This window comes from Arvicola amphibius, chromosome 2, assembly GCF_903992535.2.
Source record: "Arvicola amphibius chromosome 2, mArvAmp1.2, whole genome shotgun sequence".
NCBI lineage: Eukaryota > Metazoa > Chordata > Mammalia > Rodentia > Cricetidae > Arvicola > Arvicola amphibius.
The window spans coordinates 128,551,553-128,568,341 of NC_052048.2; positions in this window are offsets into that span (position 1 = coordinate 128,551,553).

The window sequence follows — 16,789 nt, forward strand, 5'->3', positions numbered from 1 at the left end:
CATGCATGACCGAGGTACTTCATCCCATCCTTCCTGGCTCGTGGTACTTTTCTGTATTATGTTAGGACTGTGTTTGAATGTGCCTTCTGAAAGCACTGTCTGTTGGGAAGCAACCAAAAAACCTTTGACCCTCTTTCAACTTTGTATTTCTAGTACAAGTCTTCCTGAAAGAGCACCTGAGAAGCACGTGAGAAGCTTGCACATGCACGTTCATCAGACAAGCTTAGACTTGACTATTAACCCAGTGAAATGGAAATTAAAGGATTCTTGGTTACAAACGTGTGTGTGTGTGTGTGTGTGTGTGTGTGTGTGTGTACATGCACACAGAACACCTGAGCAGTGTCCTGGGATGGTGCTAGGGTTTTTGCACGGTTGTACATGGTTGTGAGTATGTGGCATGTCTGGGTGAGGTTTAGGTAGTATGGTGTTTGTATGTATATGTGACATGTATTTGTTGTTTGTGGCACATGCTCACCACATGTCTGTGCGATCATGTGTAGGCTCTAGGGCATGTTCTTATAGGTTGCAATGTGAAATAAAATGTTTCAGTTTTCCTGTACACTTTGTCTTCAGGCTCTGTAGTCTATATCTTACATTCATTCCCCCCCCCCCACAATGTTCCCCTACACACACACACACACACACACACACACACACACCACACCACACACACACACACACACACACACACACACACACACACACACACACACACACGTCTCTTCTCATGTTTGTCTCAGTAAAATAGCACACAGGTTTTTGACATTCACAAACAAAACCGCGTGGTTTTTATCTGAGTCAAGCGCTCCCTGGGGCTTTGTGGTCTTTTTCCCCTCTCCTTCCTGTAAATCCGTTTTATGCGTTGGAGTCAGAGGATGACATCTTGTTACACCATGTTAGACAGCACCATTATTTTTTCCAGCAAACCATTTCCAGTCTGGCTAAGCAGACAGAACTGAACAAAGACAGACAACCCAGTATAAATAAAGGATCAGCTCGTAGCCCTTTGGGAGGGGCCCAGAGGAGCCTTGGTCCCCATTCTGAGGCTGACTTGCTCTGCTCCATTTTAACTCCTTAGATTGGGGACTGAGAAGCCTCTATAAACTCAGAACATCTCCAGTGATGCTGCCCAGGCCCCCTCTCTGCTGGAGTCCAGGCTGGAGGGAGGTGTGCTCTGCAGAAGAAGGAAGAATGGCAGAGATTGATGCTCGCACAGAGGTCCTTCCCATCCTGTGCACAGGTCAGGCCTGTCTTTTGCTTTCCAGATGCGGCTGCTATTTATAGCCCTGTCCTTTTGCTATTCTGCCCATACCCCCTGTGGTCAACTCAATGCCTATATTTAAAAAGAGCTGTTCTATGCTCAAGTTCAAACCAATCCCAGAGACTTTTCTTAAACAATCTTCATTCTGAATCTCAGGCACAAGAACTGCCTGGGAGCTCATTTCAACTTTTGGCACACGACACATCGATGTACCCGAGAGTGAGCCCGGAGTCCTGCAGCCCTGGCACAGGTCTGTATGTGGCCTGTGCCATGGGGAGTTTTTTTTCTCTTCCCCTAGGATGGAGCTGTGCTGTGTTCTTCACATCTTATCCTGGGTGAGCCGGGGTGTGGCTCAGTTGGGAGAGGGCTTGTCTAGCATGCACAATGCCCTGGGTTTAACCCCTAGCACCAACCACATAAGCCAGGTATGATGGCTCATGGCTGTAGTCTCAGCCATGGATAGAGGCAGGAGGATCAGAAAAAGACATCCCGGGACACATGAGACCTTGTTTCAGAGAAGAAAAAGAAATCTTATTCTTGGTGATTTACCTATGTGCCCTTCCCAGGCCATGTCACAATGTCTGCACTTGGTCAGAAAGCAGTCATTGTCTGTCTAGCTACATTACCTAGTCAACTAAGACATAACCCTTAGGGTCTGTTCTGTACAATGAGGGAGTAATGAGGTTGGTGGACTTAGAGGTGGTGATCTAGGTTTGAACCATAATTTTAAGATATGTGAGGCTGGGCAAGCCAAAGAGCTTCCTCTGCCTGTACAGAGTGTGCCTGTCTCCTGGGGATGCTATGACAAAGATTAACTCAAGCATATGCTAGTGCAGTCTGGAAACTTCCTTATTCCCATACCTCAGCTTTGTTCTTGTATCTCTCATGAGAGTGTCGCAAGAAGTAATAATGGCAAGAAATTTTTTAGAGTAGTGGTTCTCAACCTTCCTAATGCTGTGACCCTCTAATACAGTTCCTCATGTTATGGTGACCCCAAACCCCCACAGCCATGACATTATTTTCACTGCTTGTAATTGATTTTGCTACTGTTATGAACCTTCATGTAAATCTCTTTTTTCCTAATGGTCTTGGGCGGTCACTGTGAAAAGGTCATTAGAGCCACACAGGCGTTGCGACTCACAGGCCAAGAACTAGTTTTTTAGATGAAAGAAAGTAACATCTCAAGGAGTGATTCAACATTCAATCAATAATTGATTTTTTAATTAAAAATACTTGAGATTCAAACTTGGCAGGCTTTACATTTAATGTAAGCCAATAAAGATGAATTGAGCACATTATAAATTAGTCAATATAGTCAACACCAGAGATATTGAGGAGAATAAACAAAGTGGGTGATTCTTATCACAAAAGGAAAAATAGATCAATATAGCTAAAGAAAAGAGAAAGAGGGAGTTCAGAACACAACCTTTCTTTATACATTTGAAATGTGGTAAATAAGAGAGTTAAGAGAAAGGATCTAATTATGATGTGGGTAGCACTGGGCAATCATTTAAGAAATGATTTTATTTTAATCTTTTCTATAATAAAGGAAATGACAATTTGGCTAAAATGACATATATAAGTAATCAGATTACAGGACAAAACTGTACACATTTAAAAAATCAACATAGAGACTTTGCCAAATCAGTAGAAAGATAGCTTCTAAATTTTGAAAGAGTAGAAGAATCATAAAAAAATGACAGGGACTGTACTCACTCCCTTCCCTGCCACTGCCACAAATACACCTGAGAAAAACAGCTTAATGGGAGAGATTATTTATCATGACCACGGCTTGACAGGCTTCTGTCTATAGCCCTCGCCTCTGTTACCTAAGGGTCCATGAGAAACAGAACACCATGGTGCTGGAAACATGTGGAAAAGGTTAGTCATCCAATGAAGGACAGAAATCAGAGAGTAGCAGGAAGGAGCCATGATAAGATGCACCCCAAAAAGACGTGCTCCAAGTGACCCATTTTCTCCAATCAGCTTCTAGCTTCCACAGTTCCACCATCTTCTGATAGTCTGTCCAGAATCAGAACCAGTCATAGGAAGGGTGAATCCGTTCATAAAGGAAGAACTCTCGTGAGCCAACCTGTCCTCAAAAGACCACCAGTTGACAAACTGAACTTCCATATTCAACTCACAGCAGGCACAAATAAGTTTGTGTGTGTGTGTGTGTGTGTGTGCATTTGTGTACGTGCATGAGTGTGGTGCTTGTGCCTAAGTACTAAACTGTGGAGGCCAGAGGCGGCTGTCAGGTGTCCTATTTATCACTTTCTGCCTTATTCCTAGGCTGGCTGGCCAGCAAACCCCCTGGGTCCCTCTGTTTCTACCTCCCCAGAGCCGGAACTACAATTCCACATCACCATACCCAGCTCTTAATTTGATTGACAAGTAAACCTAAGGAATATTAATAAAGAACGTAAGATTTTGGCATATGTTCCCATTGTACAGGAGAGTAAATCAAGCTGACTAGCATATCCTTTGCTTCACAGCTCTCTCTGTCATGGGAACCCTTAACATCTTCCTTCAGGAACTTCCAAGACTACATTTAATACTAGTTTTAAATTTTTACTTGTGTATGTAAGGTGCAGTGTGTGTGTGTGTGTGTGTGTGTGTGTGTGTGCAGGTGCATACATGCCATGGTGCACTCAAGGGATCGGAGAACAACTTGTGGGAGCTGGGTCTCACTTTCCTCTTGGTTAAGGCAGGGTCTTTCTTAGTTTTTGGCTGCACAGTGTGCTCCAGCCTAACTAGCCTGTGAGCTTTCAAACCCTTCTTCGGTCTCCTATCTCACCTGAGGAGTGTTAAGATTACAGACGCAGGCCACTGCATTTGGCTTTTTGATGTAGGTGGCTTCTAGGAATTAGGTGTGACGTGATACCTCACTGGGACTTTAATCCCACAACCCTCCCCTCACCGCCCCGTGCAATGATTACCGATGAGCAGCATTTCATACAACTGTTTGTATGTCTTCCTTCAGGAAATACCCAGTTACGTTTTCTGAGTGTCTTTTCTTCTTTGTACATTGCTGGGGATCGAACGCGTCAGGCAAGCACTCTACCTTTGGGCTGCAGCCCCAGGCCCTTGACTCTTTTTAGTTGGGTTGCTTATTTTCTCAGTGTTGAGTTGGTTGAATTCCTTATATATTTACAGAAAGGAAGAAAAGTCAAAGAGTAGTGAAGCCCTCTCCGTGTTCTGTTGCGTTTAAATTCTTAGCATATGCCTCTCTTCAGTCTTGCTACTTCTATGTCTATTTGATTTGGTTCTGATTTTTGCGGTGCTGGGGGTTGAACCCAGGGCCTCACACATGCCATGTAAGCTCTCTGCTACCGAGCTATCTCCACCCAGTGCTTCTGTTTTGACCCTGCTGCCTGTGGATGGATGCTCTCATCACCCCGCCCTTGTGTTCAAACTCTGCTGTTCAAACTCCAATTACTTGGCTGCCTGTTGACTTTCTGATGTAACGTTCGGTATTAAATGTTCCTTTCCAATCACGGCAACGCCAAGACCCCCAGATTCCCTCTTTCGCGTTCTCTATCAGCATCCCATAGTGCCTGCCCCACAGTGCCTGCCCCACAGCGCCTGCTCCACAGCGGCACATGTGCACCTTCCCCTTGCTATATGCTCATCTGTTTCCTGGTAGTGACAGGAGGGCTCAGACTAGCTGTTGAAATCCATGGGCTTATTATTTGTGATTAGCTTAATAGTAGAAAGAAAATACCAGAAGGAATGAAGTGCTTTTTCTCATTCCTCTTCCTTTTTTACTTCCTTGTCTCCTAGGAGGCCAAGCTTTGAGTCACTGTTCAATTGTCAAGTCACCCACCGTGCACCCACAACCAGATTGGCAGTCCTTTAGGGCCACACACCATTCAAAGCACACAGGTAACAAAGATGAAGAAAATGCAGCAGCCTTTGGTCTCAAGAAGCTTATTACCTCGTGGGAAAACACACGTTAAAACTCTGCCTTAGTAACATTCCTGTTGCTGGGATAATTCACCCCAACAAATCAATTTAAGGAAGAATTTATTTTGGCTCAGTTTGGGGGTACAGTCCACCATGGAAGGGAAATCAAGGCTTTCTGAGCTTGGAGCAGCTGCTCACACTGCATCTGCTCTCAGGAAGAAGAGAGCAATGAATGCTTGTGCTCAGCTTCCAGTCTTTTTTTAATACTGCCTTGGAGCCCGACACAGGGAATGGTGCCACCCATAGTAGGTAATACTGCACAAGCATGGCCAGGGACCTGTCTCTCGGGTAATTCTAGATGTCATCAACTTGACAATTGAGATTAACCATCACAAACCCATTTTTCTTTCTATATACATGTGCTAAGTCTAATATTTGGCATTACACTCTAGGAAACATAAGCAAATTACTGACCTAACACAGAAATTCAGAAACTGTATGCGCTGAGATTAGCTAGAAGAATAAGGATAATGGGATATGGATCAGTCCATTATATGTTTCCTTGTTATCTGCACCCAGCACTCGTGTAAAAAAGTGGGCATATGATGGTATGTGTTTGTGGTCAACACTGGGGAGTCAAAGACAGGAAGATCTCTGGGACTTGTAGGACAGCCAAGCCAATATAGCCACGTGATGAACTCAAGGCCATAGACCCTATGTCTAAAAATATGTGAAGAAAATACCTAATGCCCACATCTGCTTCCCTCCTCATGCAAAGTGCACACATTCACACCCATGTGTACCCAGACACACACTTGCAAACACATGACACCTATGTATACACACACCATACACTGACACAAAAGTTTTGTTTTTTTTTTTTTTTTTTTTTTAAGAAAAAAGAGTGAGGAAGGACAAGTCGAGTGATGTGGGATTGGACGCCATGGAGCATGCTCGAGACCGCGTCACTCATAGACAAGCAGTGACTCTCACTTGTTTTTGCTTATACTAGACCCCGGCATGATGTGTCCATCTGTGAGGGGTAGAAAGTAAGCTCTTTTTCTCTTAGCCAAGACCAGCCTCAAAGACATAAGCGCAGTGGACTTAAGGGAAATTACATTCAACATCCTGGTAGTTTTGAAAAAGCAAGTTATTTAGTACTGGAGACCAGAGTCCACCCCTTCTCGTCTCTTTGAAGATCCATCTTTGCCAGAGGAAGCCCTCTCGCAGATGGCGCCTTGGCCCGCTCCTCAGTTCTTGCCTCGCTTTTCACTCCTCAGATCTGCCTTTGCTCTCTGCTCGTCTGTGTGGGGTGTTTGCCCGTCCTACACCTCAAGCACTGATCTGTCTCTTTATGTAGCTAGATCACCATCTGCATTTCTCTTACATACATGATCCACCGGATTGAAAGAACTGGATTACAAAGGGCAGAGAGGAGAAAGGATTCTCTCCAAATCTGATGGAGGACTCTCATTGGTTAATAAAGAAACTGCCTTGGCTTTTTGATAGGGCAGGATTTAGATAGGTGGAGTAGACAGAACAGAATGCTGGGAAGAAGGAAAGTTAGTCAGACACCATGACTCTCCTCTCCGAGACAGACGCCATGGAGCCAGCGGCCAGGTCATACATGCTGAATCTTTCCCGGTAAGTGACCACCTTGTGGTGCTACACACATTACTAAATATGGGTTAAAGCAAGATATGAGAATTAGCCAGTAAGAGACTAGAGCTAATGGGCCAAGCAGTGTTTAAAAGAATATAATTTGTGTGTTGTTATTTCCGGGGCTAAGCTAGCTATGCGGGAGCCGGGCAGGATGAAAAGCAGGCCTGCCCACAGCTCCTTCTGCACCAATCCCCCACAGCGAAGGAGCGGCCCCCATTTGTTCTTTGCTCACACGAGACTCCAGCAACATGTTTCCAGTTTTGAATGGTGAAAAGTCGGCTCTCTTTTGCTTATCTGTACACGTGCTCTGTCCACAAAACATATCTTACAGTTATTCTAGGTTTATTCTTATCAGTTAAAAACAAAATCATAGGAGGGTCTACACTAGTGATACTAGCTTGAAAGTCCAAAGGCTTTGGATCACTTGGAGCATTTGTAAAAGACGTTCTAGTGGTTGTTGATGTTTTTCAAATGGATTTTGATGTGTGGGAGAAGAAGACAAGTTGAGACAACTGTGTATTTTAAAAGTCTTGGCAATGTCGGTTTGCCATATCTGTCTCCGAATGAATGACCCTTTGTTAAGTGATGAATTCGATAATTAATCATTTAACAAAGGAATAAGGAGTTGATTTCTAGCCACAGTGCTAAAAGCACCCACTAGGGAAAGAACAGATTTTTTTGATGAGTGGACACCCATGGATGAAAGAATGAATTCACATTTCCACTGCATCCCTTTTACACAAGCACACTCAAAATAACCTTTTAAAACCTAAATATGGGAGTCAAAGCTCTTCCTTTTTAAAGGGAAACAGTTATAGATTTCCATGACTTTAGACTAGGCAACAGTTTCTTAGATTTGACATCAAAACACAAGCAATAAAAGAGAATATAGATAACAATTTCATTTTAATCAAAGTCTTGTGAATCAAAGGTTGCTACCAAGAAGGTGAAAAAAAATTCAAACCACAAAAGACAAGAAAACATTTGTAACTGATATATCTGCTTAAGATCTAATATCCAGAATATATAAATAACTCTTAGAATTCAACAACAAGACATATAACCCAATTTAAGAGTAGACAAAGGACTTAAACAGGCACTTCTCCAAAGAAAATATACAAATGGCCAACAAGCATAGTAAAACAATCTCAATATCATTAGTCATTAGGGGAAAATGCAATTCAAAACTAAAATGAACTTACATTGGTTTTCATACCCATTAGTATAGCTATAATAAAAATAAACAGAAAATCACAAGAAGTAGGTGAGGATGGGAAGAAATCAGAGTCCACGTACGTTGCTAGTGGGACAGCAAAATGGCACAGCTGCTCTGGAAAACAACTTGGCAGTCTCTCAAAAAGTTAAACATAGAATTACCCATAACCCTGCATTTCCACTCATAAATATATACACGGGAGAATTGAAAACATATGTCCACACAAACCCTTGTGCATGAACATTCACAGAAGCATGATTCATAGTAGTCCAGAAATGGAAGCGACCCAAATGTCCATCAACTGATGAAGAGCTAAACAGAACGTGCTATCTCACACAGCAGAATAGTATTCAACCGTGGAAAGAAATGAGGTACCGATCCACGTCAGCACATGGATGAACCTTAAAGACATGATGCTAAAAATATGGAGTAGATACAAAAGGCTGTCTGTGTGTTGTATAATTTCATTGATGTGGAGTATCCAGAATAGGCAAGACCATCGAGACAGAAAGTAGGTTAGTGGTTCCCTAGGGCCGGGAGCCAGGGGAAACAGATAAAAGCTAAATAGGCTGAGTTTCTTTTGGGAAGAAGAAAATGTTCTGGAATTAGGTAGGAATGATGGCTGCCCCACTCTTTCAGATATAGCAAAGACCACGAAATTAAAATGGTAAATTATAGGCTATGTGAATTTACTCTCAAAATAAAGAAAGACTGGCCACCTATGTTTCATTGGGCTGGATTTAGCTAGCCTTCAGGACGCGCTGTGACTACGAGATAATGCGGTTCAGAGGCACATTTGTTCTGCTGTGTTGTGAGACAGACACGGGTGGGACTGAAATACCAATATGATGTGGGCTCTGTCATCAAGGTGCTCACGCCCATTGGAGGACTCAGACCCAATCCTCACTAACTAGAAAAACAGCCTGAAGGTCGCAAGTCGAGAGCTGGTTCATCTGAAGCCCATGGGGAGTCACTCATTCTGACTGAAAGAATCTGAGAGACAGAGGAAATGTGACTCAGTTGGTAGGATGCTTCTTGCTCTCTGTGCTTAGTGTGCACGAGGTCCTGAGTTCAATGTCCAGCACCCATTAAACTTGGTGTGTGCCTTTAACTACAGCCAACAGGGGCAGAGACAGGAAGATGGAGAACTCAAGGACATCCTCAGCTACACAACAGATTAGAGGACAGCCTGAGCTACGCGAGAACCTGTAAATATGTGTGTGTGTGTGTGCGTGCGTGTGTGTGTGTGTGTGTGTGTGTGTGTATGTGTGTGTGTGTGCAGTCCTTACAGGATGAAAAAGCATTTAATACATATTTGAGGCGTTGAAGAACTTAGTAGGCTGTGGGACTGTCTTAAAGGCTTAGAGGCATATAAAACATTCAATAGTAGCCATATCATGCCTGGATTATGATTCTAGCTCTCTGCTTTGTGTTTGTTTTTTGTTTTTTGTTTTTTTCAAGACAGGATTTCTTTGTAGCGTTGGGAGCCTGTCCTGGAATTAGCTCTTGTAGACCAGGCTGGCCTCGAACTCACAGAGATCCGCCTGCCTCTGCCACCCGAGTGCTGGGATTAAAGGCGTGCACCACCACCGCCCGGCCTATGCTATTGCTTTTTATTAAATCACTTTTCCCTTTGATCATTAATTCTTATCTCAGAGAAAATGCTTTCTACGTAAAAGTCGAGCCTTGGTGGGGCTTGACAGGGTCCCGGACTTTCCCTTACTCTATCAAATCCTACTTACAGTTGTCTGAGCACCTGGGACAGATTCAGAACCTAACTCCGTCCGACACTCTGTATCTCCTCTCTTGAGCCTCTCTTTGCTGTGATGACTCGACCCATCCACCTGCTGGACAGATGTCCTCCTTCTCTCTCATAGAGGACAAAAGGATCAAAGGAGACCCACCCCCACTCTCCTGGGAAGAACTGTCTCATCTGGCTCCTTTGGAAGTTAGCTGTGTTTGGCTCCTATTTGGATGACAAATCCACTGCCTGAGGTGGAGAGTAGGTCGGGGGAGGGAGACGTGGGGAGGACAGTGGTGCCTAATGAATTGTTCAGCTAAGAGTGCACTGCAGAAGGAATGGCCAGAGTCTCAATCTGGAGCCACGGGGCCCCTAATGCCTCCCAGCTGAGCAGCTAGCTGTAGACCTCCAAGGGTGTGCTTGCTGGCATTTGCTCCCACATGCATGGGGCATAAGCCTGTTTTATTGTGTTTACCATTGTGTGTGGGGAACGTAACTGAAGCATTGCAAACACGAGCACCCTGGACGATGGAGCTGGCCCTTGGCAGACATTCCCTAAAGCCAGAGATAATCCCCTGCACCAGAACTCCAGAGTGATGAGCTAGTCAGTGTTTCAAGCCCCGTACACTTACAGGAGATCAAACATCTGTCTAGTCTACTGTCTACCCAGGAGTGAATCTAAGCATTATACACTTGTGCCTAGCCGAGACTGAATCTCCTACCCTGGGACAGTGGATGGAGGGTTGAAGACCCACAGCATGGTAAATATGATCTCCTATACTCTGGATCAAATGAGACATGATTTAACGCTGACCTGTCCTTGAACCCGCAGATAATTTGTTTTTAAAACCCAGCAAGCTCAACTCCTCTTCCACTGCCTATCTCTCACTGTCTGAGGGATAATGGCCTGACAGTGCCGACAAGGACCAGATGTGCAGTGGACAGTTCGGTCAGTACTGGGAAGAAGGGAGGAGGGACGGAATGAGCTTGAATGTCATTACTTGGAAGGGTCACGGGGTCAGTGACAGTGGCAAGAAACAGATTTTTCCAGCTGCTTTCAGGCTGAGATTTGCTCTGCATAATCTGGATGCTTTTATCTGTTTCTGAAAATAGACAGGAATTTTTTCCACAGGCTGCTCCAATCTGGCGGTGGAGACGTGAGGGAGGATTGAGGAGATGGTTGCCTGTGGCCCGGTATATTCATGTGGAGCCCCCTCCTCCACCAGCTCTTCCCTGTGCTGGCGCTATGGGACCACACTATCTTAATGTCTCTTGAAGATGAGAGTCAGAAATGCAGAAGATACTTTCCCACTCTGAGTTTTGCTTCGCATCGGAGTGAGCAAGCCTTCCTTCTTTTGCCTTCAACACTCAGAATCAAAGGTCTTGGTGAGGTCAGAAACGTGGGTGCTTGACCCTGCAGAACAACACACATGGGAGACAAACGATGCAGGGAAGAGAATGGCTCCATCAGACTCGTGGCATCTGGTCATTACCAGGTCCACGAATTGCCCTCCACCTTTGTCCTAGACTACAAAGAAGCATCACAAATTATCTACAGGACCTTCTGGAAGGTCAACTCTGGATTAGATCAGACCCATCTCTCAGCAGCTGGTCCCTCTCATCTGAGATCAAAAGGATCTTGAACCTTCCAAGTGCACTGCTGTCAAGTGAACAGCAGGAGGACCTCAAATCTTATTTACATAGCATTTTCTCTCTCCAATTATGCATTGGTTTCTTCTTGTTATAACCCTATCTTATAAACATGGAAACCAAGACACAAAAGAAAAACAGTGTTCAGAATTAGGTAGGCAATCATTAGCCCAGAAATGAATGAATATATCTAGATACCACCTATGTTCTTTCCAGCAATTCATTTCAACTGCCGTTTATCCATCTGTCAAAGAGATAGAGGTGCTTTGAGCATGCGGGAGCTCATGCCACCTTCGCTTTTCAACTTGGAATGTCTCAGGCCTGCCAGAAACTGCTCTGAGCCTTTGAAACTGGTGAATGTGTGGAGCTTCCTTGCAAGCTTCCTCTAAAGTGGGCCTTGTTACAAATGGAAACAAGAGAAGCATGCCAGATTGTTCAAGAATGCTGCCAATGCCCTGTGTCTCTGTGATACTTTCTTTGTCCTTATGAACTGACAGCCTCTCCTCTCTAGCCTGGATAGCTGTGAGAGGGTAAAAAGTGGAAATGTGAATTCACACAATCACTCACGACAGGTGACATCCTCAGAGGACTATCGTTGATGGCTGTGCCTAGAACCCATAGCGTGGGAGTCAGTTTCCTAACGACACAGCTTTGCAACTTCAGGCCACGCTAGGGATAGAGTGGAAAGTCTCGTCTTCCAGCGGTTACACCTGGTACTATGATGTAGTGCGTGGGAAAAGGACTCCAAGCAGTTGAGTGTACAGCGCTCCGGGTCTCACTATTTTAGACCCTGGCCGCCAAAGAGGAGAACGAATGGGAAGAAAGGCACCAAGGACAGAGGGAGATGGAGCGAGACACAAGAGGGAGGGAGACCAGAGAGGCGAGAAAAGAACTGGACCAATGGAAACATGGAGGTAGTCAACGGTCTTGATGTAACAGGGCAGGGCAAGCCAGAGAGAAGGGCAAAGGAATTTTAGTAGAGAATGGATCTGACACTGGCTCCAGCACTTGCCCTGGCCCTAAGTTGAAGCACGAATTCTAATTGGTCTTAATAATAAAAACCCGGAGTCAGCCATCAGGGGTGAAAGCTGAAAGATCAGAGAAGCAAAGCAGCCACTAGAGTTCTTACCTCTACTGGAGCTCAGACCAAAGGGTGATCCTGTCCTCAGGCTGTCTCCTCAGACTGACAGCGATGTTCCTGTCTCCTCTTACCTTATACCCCTCTCTCTATCCAACCATATCCCTTCTTATCTTCACCTCCTTAGTGATGGGATTAAAGGCATGTGACTCCCAAATACTGGGATTAAAGGTGCAAACCACCACTGCTTAACTCTGTTTCTCTTTTAGACTGGATCAATTTCATAGTCCAGGGTGGTCTTGAACTAACAGAGATCCATCTGTCTTCTAAGTGCTGGGATTAAAGGTGCCTGCCACCACTGCCTGGCCTCTATGACTAACTAGTGTGGCTAGCTCTACACTCTGATCTTCAGAAAAGATTTATTTGTTAGATCTTACAAAGTATCACCACACTAAGCTTCATGAGTGACCTAGCCAAGCAATCAGACCCCAGCCTGCCAGGATCTTCCAGCACAAAGCCACCCAAAAGAAAGGGGAACAGGGAGCTGGCTGGCTTCAGGTGCCTGGAAAGAAGTGGGCTGGCTTCAGACTCATTCCCTCTTCTAGAAGTACAAGCACAATGTAGAAACTTGCCGAAGATGTCCTCTGGTGGCAACTTGTACAAGAGCATCTGGCGGCACATAGGGACACGCACTTGGCTACACTGTTCTTTTGTTTTCCCAGTGCAGCTCAAGGTACACAGAATTACAGCCATCTCTTAATAATAAACAAAGTCATAGAAGGGAAAAATGGAGTTCATAAAGGGCCAGGCTTTAAAAAGGATGTCTGGAGTAAGGAAAACAGAATTCGCTGTCCCTGGTGGTCCATCAGGAGGGTATGGTGTAACAAAAAGCGCATGAGATTCCACCTCAGGAAGATAAAAGTTTAAGTCTATCTTTGCCTTGAATCTCAGTGTTCACGTACACATCCGTGCAATGGGCAAGTGATACCTGTCGTGCAGAGGATACCAGTTGTGGTCCTTAGCATTTCAGAGATGGATATCTGTTAGCTATCCAAGCCTTTTCTGCCGAGTCCACTCCTTCAGTGCGAGAACCAGCTTTCTGGGGGAGAATATTTATAAGTTTTCCACCTCCTTCCTTAGACCTGTTTTGTGTTATTCTGAAGTGGAACTTCAAGAGTGTGTCGTCCAAGCCATTCCTTTTCTGGCCCACACAGGTGGGTGGTTGATTCAAGGTCATAAACCAGGTTAGAGTTGGGGTTGAAGCACCTGGCTTCTTAGGAAGTATGCCTTCCTCCACACCTTGTCTGTCTGTCTATCCAGGTGATCTAGACAGTTCTCAGGGTAGCAGAGTGCCTGGCCTGAACACAGTGCTGACTCACAGTTCTTGTCTGTAATAACCCTAAGAAGAAAAGACGGAGACGAAAATGAATGAACAAGGGGCCTGCCCTTTTGTTTGCCCCGTATCTGGGGGTCAAAGCAATTAAGCCCTCCATCTCTTGGGCGCTATTGGTTGGGGAGGGGTGGGCAGCAGAGACTTTCATTCGTAACTGAGCTCACGGCTGTCTTTTCCACTTCAGGAGTCCTTTCTGCTTCCCCATGGGGAGGTAGCAGTCATGACACCCTGCTATGGAATGCTCCATCCACTTGCTTTGGATTTTAGAAACCCATTCAGTGATGATGCAGGAAGTCACTTCAATCTTTCTTGCCCATAAGAAGTTTAAAACTGGCCACAACCTCGGGGCTATTAATGGAAAGTGAGTCAACTCCAAGGCCCTTACAGGTTTACACTACATAAGTAGTATAAACCACATTCCCATAAACCCTGATGGACATCTAGGAAGCCTTGTGGCTTCCTAGAAGAGGCAGCCTCCTCCCCAACTGTGCTGCCCTCTGCGTGTGTATGCTGAGGAGGTACGGATCTCCAACATGGATGCGTTAGCATAAGCAGAGGCGGGACCAAGGAATATTTCAGATGAGACCTAGAAAGAATGGGACCACACCCTTAGCCCAACCTGGTGTTGGGGCCAAGTTCAAACTCAGGATTTCCTTTCCTATAGCTGGTGGAAAAAAAGATCAGACAGGGATTCTTCTAATTCCAGGGAAGGTTTCCCTTTTAGAGTACAGGCCTGTGGGCACTGAGTAGGGCAAGTGTTTCTGGAAATTATCCACCACTGACACCCAAGTCTGGCTTCTTCATGCTGGCTAGATAGCTCAGAGGCCTGAATCCCAACCACCACATCTGGGAGGAGGCTGCTTAACCCTCACTTAGAGATATTGAACCAATGTACCTAAGAAAGTACAAGATAGACCCAGGCAGTGGTGGTCCATGCCTTTAATCCTAGCACTCAGGACTCAGGGGCAGGCAAATATCTGAGTTTGAGGCCAGCATGGTCTACAGAGCAAGTTCTAGGACAGACAGAGCTACACAGAGAAACCATCCTGGAAAAAATGACAGGGAGGGGGGCAGAGGCGGCAGAGGCAGAGAGAGCTAGCAAGCAAGCAAGCAAGCAAGCATAAGTCAGATTGTGGGATATCCGAGGTCCCTTTCTAGGCCAAATACCTATTCCAGCTCCAGGCAAAGATGAGTTCATTTCCTCCCCCCCCCCAATGATCACCTACCTGCTCCATCTCTCTCCCCATGCTCACCCAGGGATTAGGTTCAGGATTGAAGTGAAGTTTAGAGAGGGAGGCTTGCCTTCCCCCTTTTCTGTGCATACACAAATGCAAGCGTGCTCTCAGGCTCACTACTCCTAACCAGCTCTACCATCGGCTGAGCCTCATTTCCTTCCACGGCAAGGTCTTTGGAGCCCAGCGCCGAGCTGGTGTTGCTCTAAAAATAGCCGTGTCCGTCGTGATGAATGGGAAGGCATTTGCTCTCCTTTCCCTGCCTCAGCGTTGAGCCTGACTCATGTTGGGAAATGACATTCTGTTAACACAAGCACCTTTGTTTCCTCCTGTGCTCCATCCGGTGAGGGCCCTGGCTGGGACTGGCTTTCCATTTTCAAAGCCTCTTCTGGGGGCGGGGTGTCCGAATCCATACCCCTATCCAGTGACGTTAAGGATAGCTTTAGACAAAGAAAAGGAAGAGAAGCATCCTGTACGTTCCTGGAGCATGCTGAGGATGTGCTGGGTTTGAGCCCCAGCAACACTTAAATTAGGCATGGTGGCCTATACCTGTAATCCTAGTACTCAGGACGTGGAAGGAGACTTTGAGGCCAGCCTAGACTACATAAGACCCTTCCAATAAGCAAACAAACAAAACAAACAGGCGGATGCTGCTGTACAGAAGGGGCAGGAAGGCATAACAGGAGTCTCAGGTTCCAAAAGTGGGCATAGAGTTGCATTGCCCAGTGAGTCTCACCTTTAGCAATGGATAGGTAAGTGGGAGGAATCGGACTAGAGGAGATGTTGTCTCTAGTACAGTTCCAGAAACGACTCTTCTTTCAAACTCAGGTATCTTCACAGGGCTAATAAGGAAGAAGGGTTACAAGCTAGTTTCTAAATGCAGATACTTTTGTATGGATGCATCAGCTGACAGGAGCAGAGAGGCAGCCTCTGTGGTTCTCCAGGTCAGTCTGGGGGAAGGACCAAGCAGATGCTTGAAGTAGGCTTTCTTCTGCACCTTAAGTATCTCTGCTCTGCTCTGAGACTCCTTATAGCAAGCAGGTCAGGAGAGCTCTTTCTCAGAGGGCCTGGGCTTCACCTTCGCGGTGAGGTCTTTCCTGGTGTTCCACCCAATAGTCCTTATCTTTTCTCCAGCTTGCCCTTCCTCCTTTCTTCTCCCAGCTCTAAGACACGGCTTTTCTCCTCTTGACACCCGATTACTAAGCAAGTAAGGATCATCCTGGTTGACTTCTCTGTTGACTTCAGAAAGACCCTGGGCCACCTGAGCAGTGATTTTTCTCACGGACATTTCCTTAGGGTTCTGTAGTTTCAATATGTCCTCTAAAATTCATGTGTCTGAAGTACCATCTCCAACTTCATAGGTCAATGGTATTTGAGGCAGAACCTCTGAGAAGGTTTACATGAGATCATGAAGACAAGGTCTTATGATGGCATTACTGCCTTTATAAGGAAATAAGAAATCTGAATTGGCATGATCTTTCATTCTTATGATGGCATGATCTCCTTCATGTTATGACACAGCAAGTGGGCCCTTACCAGATGACAGCATCTTAATATGGCTTCTAGAAGAAGAAATTAAATTTCTTCATAAATGTCCCAGGCTCAGGTTTTCATTACAGCAGCAGACAAAGAAAAGCATAAGCCAAGAGT